We start from the raw sequence: 12058 nt of genomic DNA, 5'->3' as shown, positions 1-12058 counted from the left end.
CACAGTCGTCCGAGCTTCATGCTCGTTCGAGCATAAGCGTACTCGCAACTGCTCGTTGCTCGGACGAATATTTCGCCAGCTCGAGAAAATGGCATCTCCCGCCGTTTTGATTTTTGGCGGACAGAAACAGAGCCAATCACAAGCCAGGAGACTCTGCACTACACCCAGCATCACGTGGTACCCTTACACGTCGATAGCAGTGGTTGGCTGGCCAGATCAGGTGACCCTGGAATATACTAGCCCCTGCCCGCGCTGCTCGGATCATTCTCTGTCTGGATGCCGTTAGGGAGAGAGCTGCTGCTGGTCAGGGAAAGCGTTAGGGTGTTCTATTAGAATAGTGTTGGGCAGGAGTGATTCTACAGGAACACAACAGCCCTTGTTAGGGATACAATAGTGTTATTTTATTATTTTTTTATTTGCTTGTGGCTGGGCTTGCTGGCACTAGTAGTGCAGCTACTACCATATTGTAACACATTTGCAGGGAGACTTGTGAACGTTATTTTTGGCTCTTAGTGACGCACATATCCATTTCAAACAGCTAAGTGGGACAATTTATTGGGGGTTTGATTGAATTAGGCACAGTCTGACGATTTTTTTTTTTTTGAAAGTGAAAGTCACAGCACAAAATCCTTTTGTGTGCTGTCAGTGGTGCAAATGCAATTTCATCTAGCTTAGTCTGCCTGCTACTGTTTAGCAAGCTAGTCTCCAGAAATCCCAATCCACATTCTCTCTGCCGGTGAAGAGTACTGTACGTCACGTGTGGCATAATCTAATACGGTTTTTGTTCACATTAGTACCGGGACATACAGCAATCCACATTTCAGTTTGCTTTCTGATTTCTTCTGCCTGTTTCGTTCATAAAGAAATAAAAAACAAAACAAAAAAAAAGTTATAAAAAAGAAAAAAAAAATTCTCTTTTAATTTTTTTTTGGGGGTGGGAAATCTCTGTTATAGCAATCAAATTTTGTCTACTGTAGTTGAACAGTTGTGCCTGCTACTGTTTAGCAAGCTAGTCTCCAGAAATCCCAATCCACATTCTCTCTGCTGGTGAAGCGTACTGTCCGTCACGTGTGGCGTAATCAAATATGGTCTTTTGTTCACATCAATACCAGGACTTTAAAAAAAATTTCTGTGTTGGTTAGAAACTAGCCATAGCAATCATCTTCTGAGGTTGCTGTCTGATTTTTTCTGTACGTTTTGTTCTTCTATAAATCCAAAAACAAGCATAGAAAAAAAATAATTTACGGTTTATATTTCTCTTTTGTCTATTAAATAGACTTTTATTTGGAAAATGTTGAACCCAAGGGCTAAGGGTAGAGGACGAGGGCGTGGGCATCCAATTACTGCAGGGGTCAAAGGCCGTGGTCCTGTGCGGAGCGAGACACTACCTGCTGATGAGTGAGCAGGGGAACGCTGCAGAGCTACATTCCCTAGCTTCATGTCTGAACTTACTGGGACTCGTGGTAGAGCACTGTTAAGGCCAGAACAGGTGATATCGTGCATTGCAGACAATGCTTCAAGTCATTTGTCCACCAGTCAGTCTTCCACGCAGTAGTACTATGTTACACAAGTGAGCAGTCCTCCATCTCCTTCCCCCCAGTCTGCCCCCTCCCAGGAAAATGTGGAATTTGATCCGGCATACTCTGAGGAACTGTTTTCTGGACCCTTCCCAGAGTCACAAACCACTTCTCAGGTTGCTGCTGAGCTCTTTCTCGATGCCCAGGTTTTCCAACGGTCGCAGTCTGTGGGTGATGATGACATTGTTGACGTAGTGGAAGAAGTCTGTAAAGAGGTGTCGGATGGTGAGGAGACACGGTTGTCAGACAGTGGTGAAGTTGTTGTCAGGGCAGGAAGTCTGAGGGGGGAGCAGACTGAGGGATCAGAGGATGATGAGGTGACAGACCCAAGCTGGGTTGATAGGCCGGGTGAAGACAGTGCTCCTGAGACGGAGGCGAGTCCTATACCAGAACAGGTTGGAAGAGGCAGTGGTGGGGCCAGATGGAGAGGCAGGGCCAGAGCTAGTGCATCAGCGCCAAATGTTTCACGTAGTGAAGCTCCCGTGGCGAGGGCTAGATTTTCTGAAGTCTGGAGTTTCTTTAAAGAAACAGCGGATGACCAACGGACTGTGGTGTGCAACCTGTGCCACACCAGGATCAGCAGGGGTTCCACCACTACTAGCTTAACCGCCACCAGTATGCGCAGGCATATGAGTGCTAAACACCCCACTCAATGGAACCAAGGCCGTTCACCTCAGGCCGGACCCACCACTGCTCCTTCCCCTTTGTTATTTGCTGCCTTTGCTAGTCAGCCCCCTACCCAGGACCCCGGCACAAACACCTCCCGCTCGAAAACCACATCTTCGCCTCCACGATCCTCCACAGCGTCCACCAATGTCCCCATGCACAGCGTTGAGCTGTCTATACCACAGACGCTTGAGCGCAAGAGGAAATACAGTTCCACCCACACGCCCAAGGCCTCAACGTCCACATCTCCAAATTACTGAGCCTGGAGATGCTGCCCTATAGGATGGTAGAGAGCGAGGCCTTTTGCAACCTCATGGCGCCGGCCGCCCCTCGGTATTCGGTCCCCAGCCGCCACTACTTTTCCTGATGTGCCATCCCAGCCCTGCACCAGCACGTGTCAGACAACATCATCCGTGCCCTGACCAACGCCGTTTCTGACAAGGTCCACCTAACCATGGACACGTGGACGAGTGCTGCCGGGCAGGGCCACTATATGTTGCTGACGGCACATTGGGTTAACTTGGTGGAGTCTGGGATCGAGTCTGACCCTGGGGCCGCTAATATACTGCCTACGCCGAGGATTGCGCGCCTACCTCGGTCACGGTTTCTCAGGCCTACTATGTCTCCTCCTCCCACCCCTCCTCCACCTCCTCCTCCGAATTACCATCCGTGGGCATGGCGCAATCAGTCGGTAGCTCTAGGCGCAGCAGCAGTGCCGTCGCTAAGCGACAGCAGGCGGTGCTCAAACTGCTGAGCCTAGGCTATAAAAGGCACACCGTCCAAGAGCTATTACAGGGCATCATGGCGCAGACCGATCTGTGGCTGGCACCGCTGAACCTGATGAAGTATTCAAACGACCCCGCCTGCTTTGAAAATGAGAACACTTTGGGCCCCCAGGTCCATTTTGGGTGGGGAGGAGCCGAGAGGCAGGGGCTTGCACAGGCGAAGCTTGCCTGGCATCAGGCCGCCATTGTCATCCCAAGATCCATCTAACATTGTTTTAACTGCAGCAACTTTAATCTACTACTATAACCTTTTACCTCTAAAATCTATCTTTTCACTCTTCTTTTCTCACCTCCTTACGTTCACCTCGGGTGCCATAACCGTTCCCACTGCCTCTACACATCGTCTACATAGCAGCCTCCACACGTCGTCTCGATAGCTGCCATCACACATCATCTGGATAGCTTCCTCCACATGTCGTCCCCTTAGCAACGAGCTGTGTCAGGCTATATTTTCTGGTGTTTTACCGGCTGTGATTTTCTGGTGTTTTATATGGGTCACTCATTTTGACAATGGATGCACGTCCCCCTCACATGCCTCCACACGTCATCTCCATAGCAGCCTCCACACGTCGTCTTGATAGCTGCCTCCGCACGTCGTTTCCATAGCATCCTCCAGACGCCATCTCCATAGCAGCCTCCACGCGCCGTCTCCATAGCTGCATCCACATGTCGTCTTCATAGCTGCCTCCACACGTTGACTCCATAACTGCCACCACACATTGTCTCCATAGCAGCCTCCACTTGTTGTCTCCATAGCTGCCTGCATAGCTATGTTTCACTCTGTCACCAATATACCGTCAACATTTTGTTTACATAGGAAATCATTTCAGCGCTTCTTGCTCACCTTCTTTGGTTCCTCTCTGCCGCCATAACCAGGCCAAATACAAATACGTACAGTGCTACACGTTATCCTCGCCAAAAGGAATTTTTTAAATTGGTTTTAAGCCTGAGTCCATTTGGGGAATGCCGCCATGCCACTCTCTAGCCTGCAGCTGCTGCCGCTGCCTCTGCATGCCGTCTTCTATAGTGTCAGGGTCAATTATTGGGTGTTTTAAGGGAGGGGAAATCCAGATACAAGAGGAAGATAGAGGAGCAGATGCAACAGAAAAACATCAGTGGGGTGTGGAAAAGCCTCAAATCAATATCTGATCACAGACAGCCTGTCTCTCAGGTTACAGCAGATAAGGAGTGGGTTAATGAACATAATCTATTCTTCAATAGGTTTGATCACACACCTGCCCCTCCCACCTCACAGGCTTCCCTCCTGAGACAACATGAGTCCATGTCATCAGGAAACCATTCTATTGTCTCCTCCACACTCAATGTCTCTCCCACTAGATCCCCTGATGTTAGCCCTCATCCACAGATCAGTCAAACCAGCTGTCAGTCATCAGGCTACAATTTGATCCTTACAAGTGCCCAGGTGAGAAAAGAGCTGAAAAGACTCAAAGTGGGCAAGGCTACAGGACCAGATGGTATCAGTGCAAGATTAATCAAGACCTGTGGTGATCAGCTTTGTGGTATCATTGCACATATGTTCAACATGAGCCTGGAGTTGGGAAGGGTACCACAACTGTGGAAAACATCTTGTGTGGTACCAGTTCCAAAAACACTTCACCCATCGGACCTCAACAGCTACAGACCGGTGGCATTAACATCCCATTTGATGAAGGTCTTCGAGAGGTTGGTTCTCACACATCTCCGCCCTCTAGTGAGCTCATCTATGGACGCCCTACAGTTTGCTTATCGGCCAGGCACCTACTACATCGAACTCTTTCTCACTTGGAGAAACCTGGGAACACTGTGAGAATAATGTTCTTTGATTTCTCCAGTGCTTTCAATACCATACAGCCAGGGCTACTAAGGGACAAACTGGATCTGGCTGGAGTGGACCACCATCTCTCTAGTTGGATCCTAGACTACCTCACAAACCGACCTCAATATGTAAGAGCCCAGGATTGTGTGTCGGATACTGTGATGAGTAGTACAGGTGCACCTCAAGGTACAGTTCTGGCTCCTTTCCTCTTCACATTGTACACAGCAGACTTCAGGTACAATTCATGTAGCTGCTACCTCCAGAAGTTCTCTGATGACTCTGCAATAGTAGGCCTCATTACAGGTGAGAACGACAGGGAGTACAAAGAACTGATCCGGAAATTTGTGGACTGGTGCCAGCGAAACCACCTTAGGATTAATGCTGGGAAGACCAAGAAGATGGTGGTGGTCTTCACTAAGATTGTGCGCCCGATATCCTGCATCTGTCACTTCCCCGCTCATGTCCGACAGATTTAACAATCTTTTTAGTGGTGCATGTAAGTGCAAGGGCTTGCGACGCAATTTGCAAGTTAAATACTGCGCTCAGTCTGAATCAATTGGATAATCTGATGGCGCGCCCCCTCCCCCAATTTGTGTCACATTGAAGCCAGCACCAATAAAGTTTCTTGTGGCCTTTTTTCCATCTTTTGACGTTATTTCCCCTTGCAGTCTAGTAATATTATTCGGCTGGATTCTCTCCTATGGTTAACACTCGAGTACATGATTCATAGAGATGTCTACACTCACCAGTGGGAAATGTCTAATTGTGAGTCATGGTCCAGACACAATTAATACAGACACAGCAATGTCTCCAGCCTTGTCCTCAAGATTCTTGCACAACACAGATTTTGAGACATTAATACACAATTCATTTAGCTTTCAGTGATGTTTGTGGCATACAGCAACATTGATTCTCAAACAGGTTTTCAATAAAAAGCCTTTATATTAAATAGTACTAAAGCAAGAAACCTATTAGGACAGATGTGGACATTGTGAAGCCCACAAGACTCCTCCATCCCTTTAACTATCACTGACCGGCCTGTGTGAGGTTGTTGAAAAATTTGAGCTCTCCTGCCTGGATGCCCACTCTTGCACCTAAACTCGACCTGCTGAGTCCTTGCTAGATGCCTGCGATACCTGTTGGCTGTCCAATGCCTTTGGATGGCTTAGTGGAGCTTAGGCGCTTATGTTCTGGATTGATACCTCACTGTGCCTCATTTTTTATTAAGTAAAGGGATGCTAGTGTTTTAAAAATTTGCTATTTTATGTCAGGATGTGATGCTATAATCTAATATATAAAGCTGAGTGTATGTATGTGTATGAATGTCCGCTAAAGGAATCTGCACCGTTGTGTTTACAGTCACCAAATTTTGCACAGCCGCTCTCTGTGACTCAGCTCTGAGCTTTGATAGGTTACTATAGGCAATGAATATAATACAGCTTTGCGTTAAAAACAGCTGAGAAGAGGAGGTTTGCATAAGTACATTGTTGTCAACATGGCATTTACAAAACGCAAGCGATAACGCAATGTTAACACATACATTAACAAAGTGTTAACATATATGTTGGCAAAATAATAAAATACATGTCAACACGCAATATTGACAGCAATGTAATTAGGCAAATCTCCCCATCTGTCTCTCACTCACACTCAGCCCAGCTTGAAGCTATTACAAGGCTGTGAGCAACCCTTTCTGTGGAGTCAGCTTATCATCCTGCTGAAACTGCTCCTGATGTTAAGGCCATTGCCTTCAGTTTGAAGTTGAATAGAGAACTGTAAGTTGATTTGCACAATGTGCCTCCATGTGATAAGGCTGCTTCACCATCATGGGCTCCCCATCCTCCATCACCCAGGGATCCCCATATACACCTCAGGGGTTGCCCGAGGGATAACCTATTCCTTCAGCCTCAACCTCCATTTTTCTGCGCACACCACCTGCTAGAAACCTGCCAGGCTGTAGGCCCGTCCTCCAGTCCCAATACCAAGCACCGTGACCGAAGAGTGCCCAAGGCAGCATAAGCCAGCCACTCCAGAATTCTGGGCCCAGATGTCTACAACCACCAAAGAAAGGTCAGCCCACATTGGGGGATGGTCAGGGGCGCACCTGCCATGAGGCGAGTTGAGATTCTCGCCTCAGGCGGCGCGCCTCCTGCTAGGCAAGGGAGCGGCGTCGAGCTCCCTCCCACTGGCATGTGTTCCGTACATCTCCTCGCCCCTCACATCCACCCGCCCGCTGCCTGCACATGTTTTTTCGCACCGGCCGACACTTGCCCCGCCGCCCGCCCCTCAAATCCACCCGCGGCTGGCACATGTACCTGCGCGCCCCACACATTCCGCCAGCACATGTTTTTGCATGGCAGCCGACACTTCCCCCTGCGGCACGCCCATCACATCCATCTGTGCGGCCAGCGCATCTCCCCGCCCATGCCGCCGCCCATCACATTTACCCACCCGTGGCCGGCACATGTGTTTGCGCGCCTGCCAACACTTGCCCCGCAGCCTCCATCCACCCCCGCGGCCAGCACATGTTCCTGCGCGCCGGCCGACACTTCCCACCGCGGCCCGCCTATCACATAGACCCGCCCGGCACAGGTACCCGCCCCAGCCCAATTTTTGCGCCGGTAGCACCCGCCCCCCTCCCCCCCCCGCTTCGATTCCGCCTCCCCCCCCCCCGCTCCAATTCCGCCCCCCCCCTTCCCCCGGGCTCCGATTTGCCCCCCCCCCCCTCTGATTCCCACGTCCCCCCACCCCCACCGGAGGACAAGGCAGACGAGAAAACAAGAAAAGAGTTAAGGTAACTTCTATGTATGTATATATATGTGTGTGTATGAATGTATGTATAGATGTGACTGTGTGTGTTTGTATGTGTGTAATATATATATATATATATATATATATATATATATATATATATATATATATATATATATGTGTATATTTGCTGTATCTACTGTTTATATATGTGTATGTATGTGTGTACCTTCAGCGTGCCACCATGTAAAATATACTATATGGCAGCATGCTGTATATATTATATGGTATATGTCTGCACGCTGTATGTATTATATGGTATATGGGGGCATGCTGTATGTATTATATGGTATATAGGGGCATGCTGTATGTATTATATGGTATATGTCGGCACGCTGTATATATTATATGGTATATGGTGGCATGCTGTATATATTATATGGTATATGGCGGCACGCTGTATGTATTATATGGTATATGGGGGCAAACTATGTATTATATGGTATATGGGGGCATGCTGTATGTATTATATGGTATATGTCGGCACGCTGTATATATTATATGGTATGTGGCGGCATGCTGTATATATTATATGGTATATGGTGGCATGCTGTATGTATTATATGGTATATGTCAGCACGCTGTATGTATTATATGGTATATAGGGGCACACTATGTATTATATGGTATATGGGGGCATGCTGTATGTATTATATGGTATATGGCGGCACAATGTATGTATTATATGGTATATGGGGGCATGCTGTATGTATTATATGGTATATAGGGGCACACTATGTATTATATGGTATATGGCGGCACGCTGTATGTATTGTATGGTATATGGGGGCACGCTGTATGTATTATATGGTATATGGCAGCACGCTGTATGTATTATATGGTATATGGCGGCACGCTGTATGTATTAAATGGTATATGGCAGCACGCTGTATGTATTATATGGTATATGGCAGCACGCTGTATGTATTATATGGTATATAGGGGCATGCTGTATGTATTATATGGTATATGGCGGCACACTGTATGTATTATATGGTATATGGGGCACGCTGTATGTATTGTATGGTACATGGTGGCACACTGTATGTATTATATGGTATATGTCAGCACGCTGTATGTATTATATGGTATATGGGGGCACACTGTATGTATTATATGGTATATGGGGGCATGCTGTATGCATTATATGGTATATAGGGGCATGCTGTATGTATTATATGGTATATGGGGGCATGCTGTATGCATTATATGGTATATAGGGGCATGCTGTATGTATTATATGGTATATGGGGGCATGCTGTATGTATTATATGGTATATAGGGGCACGCTGTATGTATTATATGGTATATGTCAGCACGCTGTATGTATTATATGGTATATGGTGGCACGCTATATGTATTATATGGTATATGGGGGCATGCTGTATGCATTATATGGTATATAGGGGCATGCTGTATGCATTATATGGTATATAGGGGCATGCTGTATGTATTATATGGTATATGGTGGCACGCTGTATGTATTATATGGTATATGGTGGCACGCTGTATTAATTTTATATTATATGGCGGATTGTTGTATGTATTTTGTTCTTTGTGGTAGCTCGCTGTGTCTATTATATAGTACATGGTGGCACACTATAGATTTTGCATTGCTTTATTTTCACATTAAACCAATATGATTGTCTAGTCCCGACACTCCCTGATATATTTCATATATGGAGGGGGGCGTTTTTCTATAGTTCGCCTCAGGCAGCAGAAAGGCTAGGTTCACCCCTGGGGATGGTGCATATGCATCTTCAAACCTGCCAATATACAAGATAGTACCTGGTGACAGTGGTTCTGCAGGGCTGTATTCTTTTCTTTTTCTGACTATTTCTGAAAGGCCATTCCTGTGAGATTTGTCTAGCAGCTGACTATTGCAATGGTCAGGAAACAGGATACACACATGGAGATGGAGTGATCTAGGAAATTAGAAGAGTTTAACGTAGACATTCTAAATGGTGAAATAATTCTGCTTAAGTCTGCGGCTCAAGGCCAGGAAAACTCTGTATTGAAAGAGCAGGTGTGAATTTTGGATCGTGGATCTGAGTCTGCTGAGTTCTGAACGCCATCTATTACGCAGACATGAACCTGAAAATAGCACATTGTAGTAATTTTGCCATGTTGTTCTCTACTGATAAATGATTCTATTTTTGTTTTTCTGGATTTACAAGAAACACTACTTTTTTCAACCTTTGCTACGATGTCACTGCCTGTGGTGCTTCTTATGGGAAAAGCATACTACCTTTTCCAAACCTCTCTATTCCTATTCCCTAAAACAATAGATTGTGAGATGACTATGAATCTACCATCAAAATCAGGCATGATAAACCAGAAACCGTGACTGTGGTAATTTTCTTATATAATAATACAATATAATATATATAATATAATCTTCTATAATTATGCTAAACCCCTCAGTGATGCAGTTTCACAGGCTTTTACAATGAGCGAACATGTCGCACCCAACCACCTACTCTGTGTAATCTAATAACAGCAGTAAGTGAAGGGGAAACCTGCTCTGCTCATTGTAACAGTCTGTGAAACCACTGCACTAACGATTTCAGGCTCATTAGCATAATTTTAATAGTTGATTTTAGAAGGAAGGAGGGCATGATAATTAATATAAGAAGATTACCTGGATCTATGAGTAAGTAAGTGTTCCTGGTTTATCATGATGGATTTTCATGCTAAAGTTGATGACAATAATTTATTGGCAAGCTCTGTGCAGCGCTGCGTAAGTTGTCTGCACTATATAAATAAAGGAATTATTATTTAATATGTAAAATGTATCCATAAATAGTTATTGTTACAGACAGGGAGGGGAGAAATTATCTACCATTAAAAAAAATGAATTTCTCCTAATCTTTAGTTATTTATAAACCATAAATGCCTTCCTCCACTCCAGACACATACCAATTTTTTGGTTTGTGAGTAAATGTAAGGATTTTTTTTTAATTATGCCACTTTAGAAATGTACATTTACAAGGGCCTATCAGGGTTGTCAATCTAAATAAGATATAGTGATATATGACTGTGGCTCAGATAGATGAATGTTGACCAGATTTTGACTGAATAGTCATCTATGATAATGTCTATGTCAGGCATGTTCCATTTCCCTTTTTGGAACACATATATGGTTGGTCAAGCCAAGTGTGAATATGTATGGGGGGGGGGCATACATATTAGCTAATATAGTATGCTCATCTTTGCTGTAATCTATCTATCTATCTATCTATCTATCTATCTATCTATCTATCCAGTCATGTGTTCTATAGCTAGTTATCTATGAGCTGTGTTGGCATGAAAAAACTAAATATTTCACATATCACATCAAACAGAAAACAACAAGATGTTCTTCATGACTAACAGTGTGAGGCTGTTTTGAGGATCCTCGGATTCCTGCTCCTTTCTCCCACGCATACACTCTACAACAGCAGTCTGTTCTGGAATTTGTTCTGTTCCTGAGGTCACAGAAGGAGCAATGTTTATTTATTTCCAGAGACTAGTGACTGGCGCTTGGCAGACTTTGACGACAAAGATTTCTGGATATCCCAGTAAGATAGTAATGTTGTGTTTTCTCTTCCTGAAACAAATGTGGTTTTGAGGAGTGCGGGTGTCATGAAAGAGGATCCTTGTCTAGTCCTACATCCTGTTTCCACATGTCACATTTTATGCCTTTTTTTAACTCTTCCTAAGAGGAGACTGTACTTTGCCTCTTATCCATATAATAATAGATTTATAGGTGCTGAAGAGAGGAGACCTTCACCACCTTCCCCCCTTGAAGTTCAGTAAAATAGCTTTTTGTTGTTTTAAAGGCGATCTTATATGGTATTACCCATGCTTCCCTAAAATGCCATAATACACAATCCCTATTTTATCCCATCTTTATAAAATCTATACATCTCCCTGTTACTCCCTCTTGGTCGACTAGTTACATCTACTGAGGCACGGTATACCACTCTTCTAGAAGGGGGGCCCTCAAGTCAATGAGGTTCTGGGATACAGAGGTACGAACCTCTACACAGAGACTTGGTGATTTTATCGGTTTCAATAGGATTCAAGTCTGGAGACCTGACCTCACTCCATTTGAGGTAACTCAGCTTCCAGCAGCCGCTCCTTGGCACAGATGTGCCAATTTTTTAAAAAAGAAAAAGTCAAGTTGGTTTAATCCTTTAATGTAAAGAAAGCGTTTACATCAATGCCAAAGATATTTCATGATATGGATAGCATTACAATAGTACTTTTCACAAAGTGACTCTGTCTTGCAATATAATTATTAAATTTCATTATTTGCTAACTTCCTTATAACTAAGAAATGAGTGGCACTGAAGTAAGAGGGTGGCACTCTGATGAAGACATGTTTGCGTTACTCTGGTTTTGAAATAGTTGGCTATATC

At 44.9% G+C, this 12058-nt stretch overlaps 1 long non-coding RNA gene across 1 annotated transcript in view; it reads right to left on the bottom strand.

Moving 5' to 3' along the window:
- The window catches only part of LOC140126737 (uncharacterized), a 34423-nt gene extending 23306 nt beyond the window's left edge, over positions 1 to 11117 (bottom strand). The window contains exons 1-2 of the long non-coding RNA XR_011854886.1: positions 11029 to 11117; positions 9444 to 9580 (exon numbers count right to left, since the gene is read on the bottom strand). This is a non-coding gene — a long non-coding RNA (uncharacterized lncRNA). The remainder of the gene's footprint in view (positions 1 to 9443; positions 9581 to 11028) is intronic.
- Positions 11118 to 12058: the final 941 nt, after the last annotated feature.

Source organism: Engystomops pustulosus, chromosome 4 (genome assembly GCF_040894005.1).
Source record: "Engystomops pustulosus chromosome 4, aEngPut4.maternal, whole genome shotgun sequence".
Classification (NCBI taxonomy): domain Eukaryota; kingdom Metazoa; phylum Chordata; class Amphibia; order Anura; family Leptodactylidae; genus Engystomops; species Engystomops pustulosus.
Note: the sequence above shows the minus strand (reverse complement) of the source record. Positions and strands in the feature narration are given on the sequence as shown.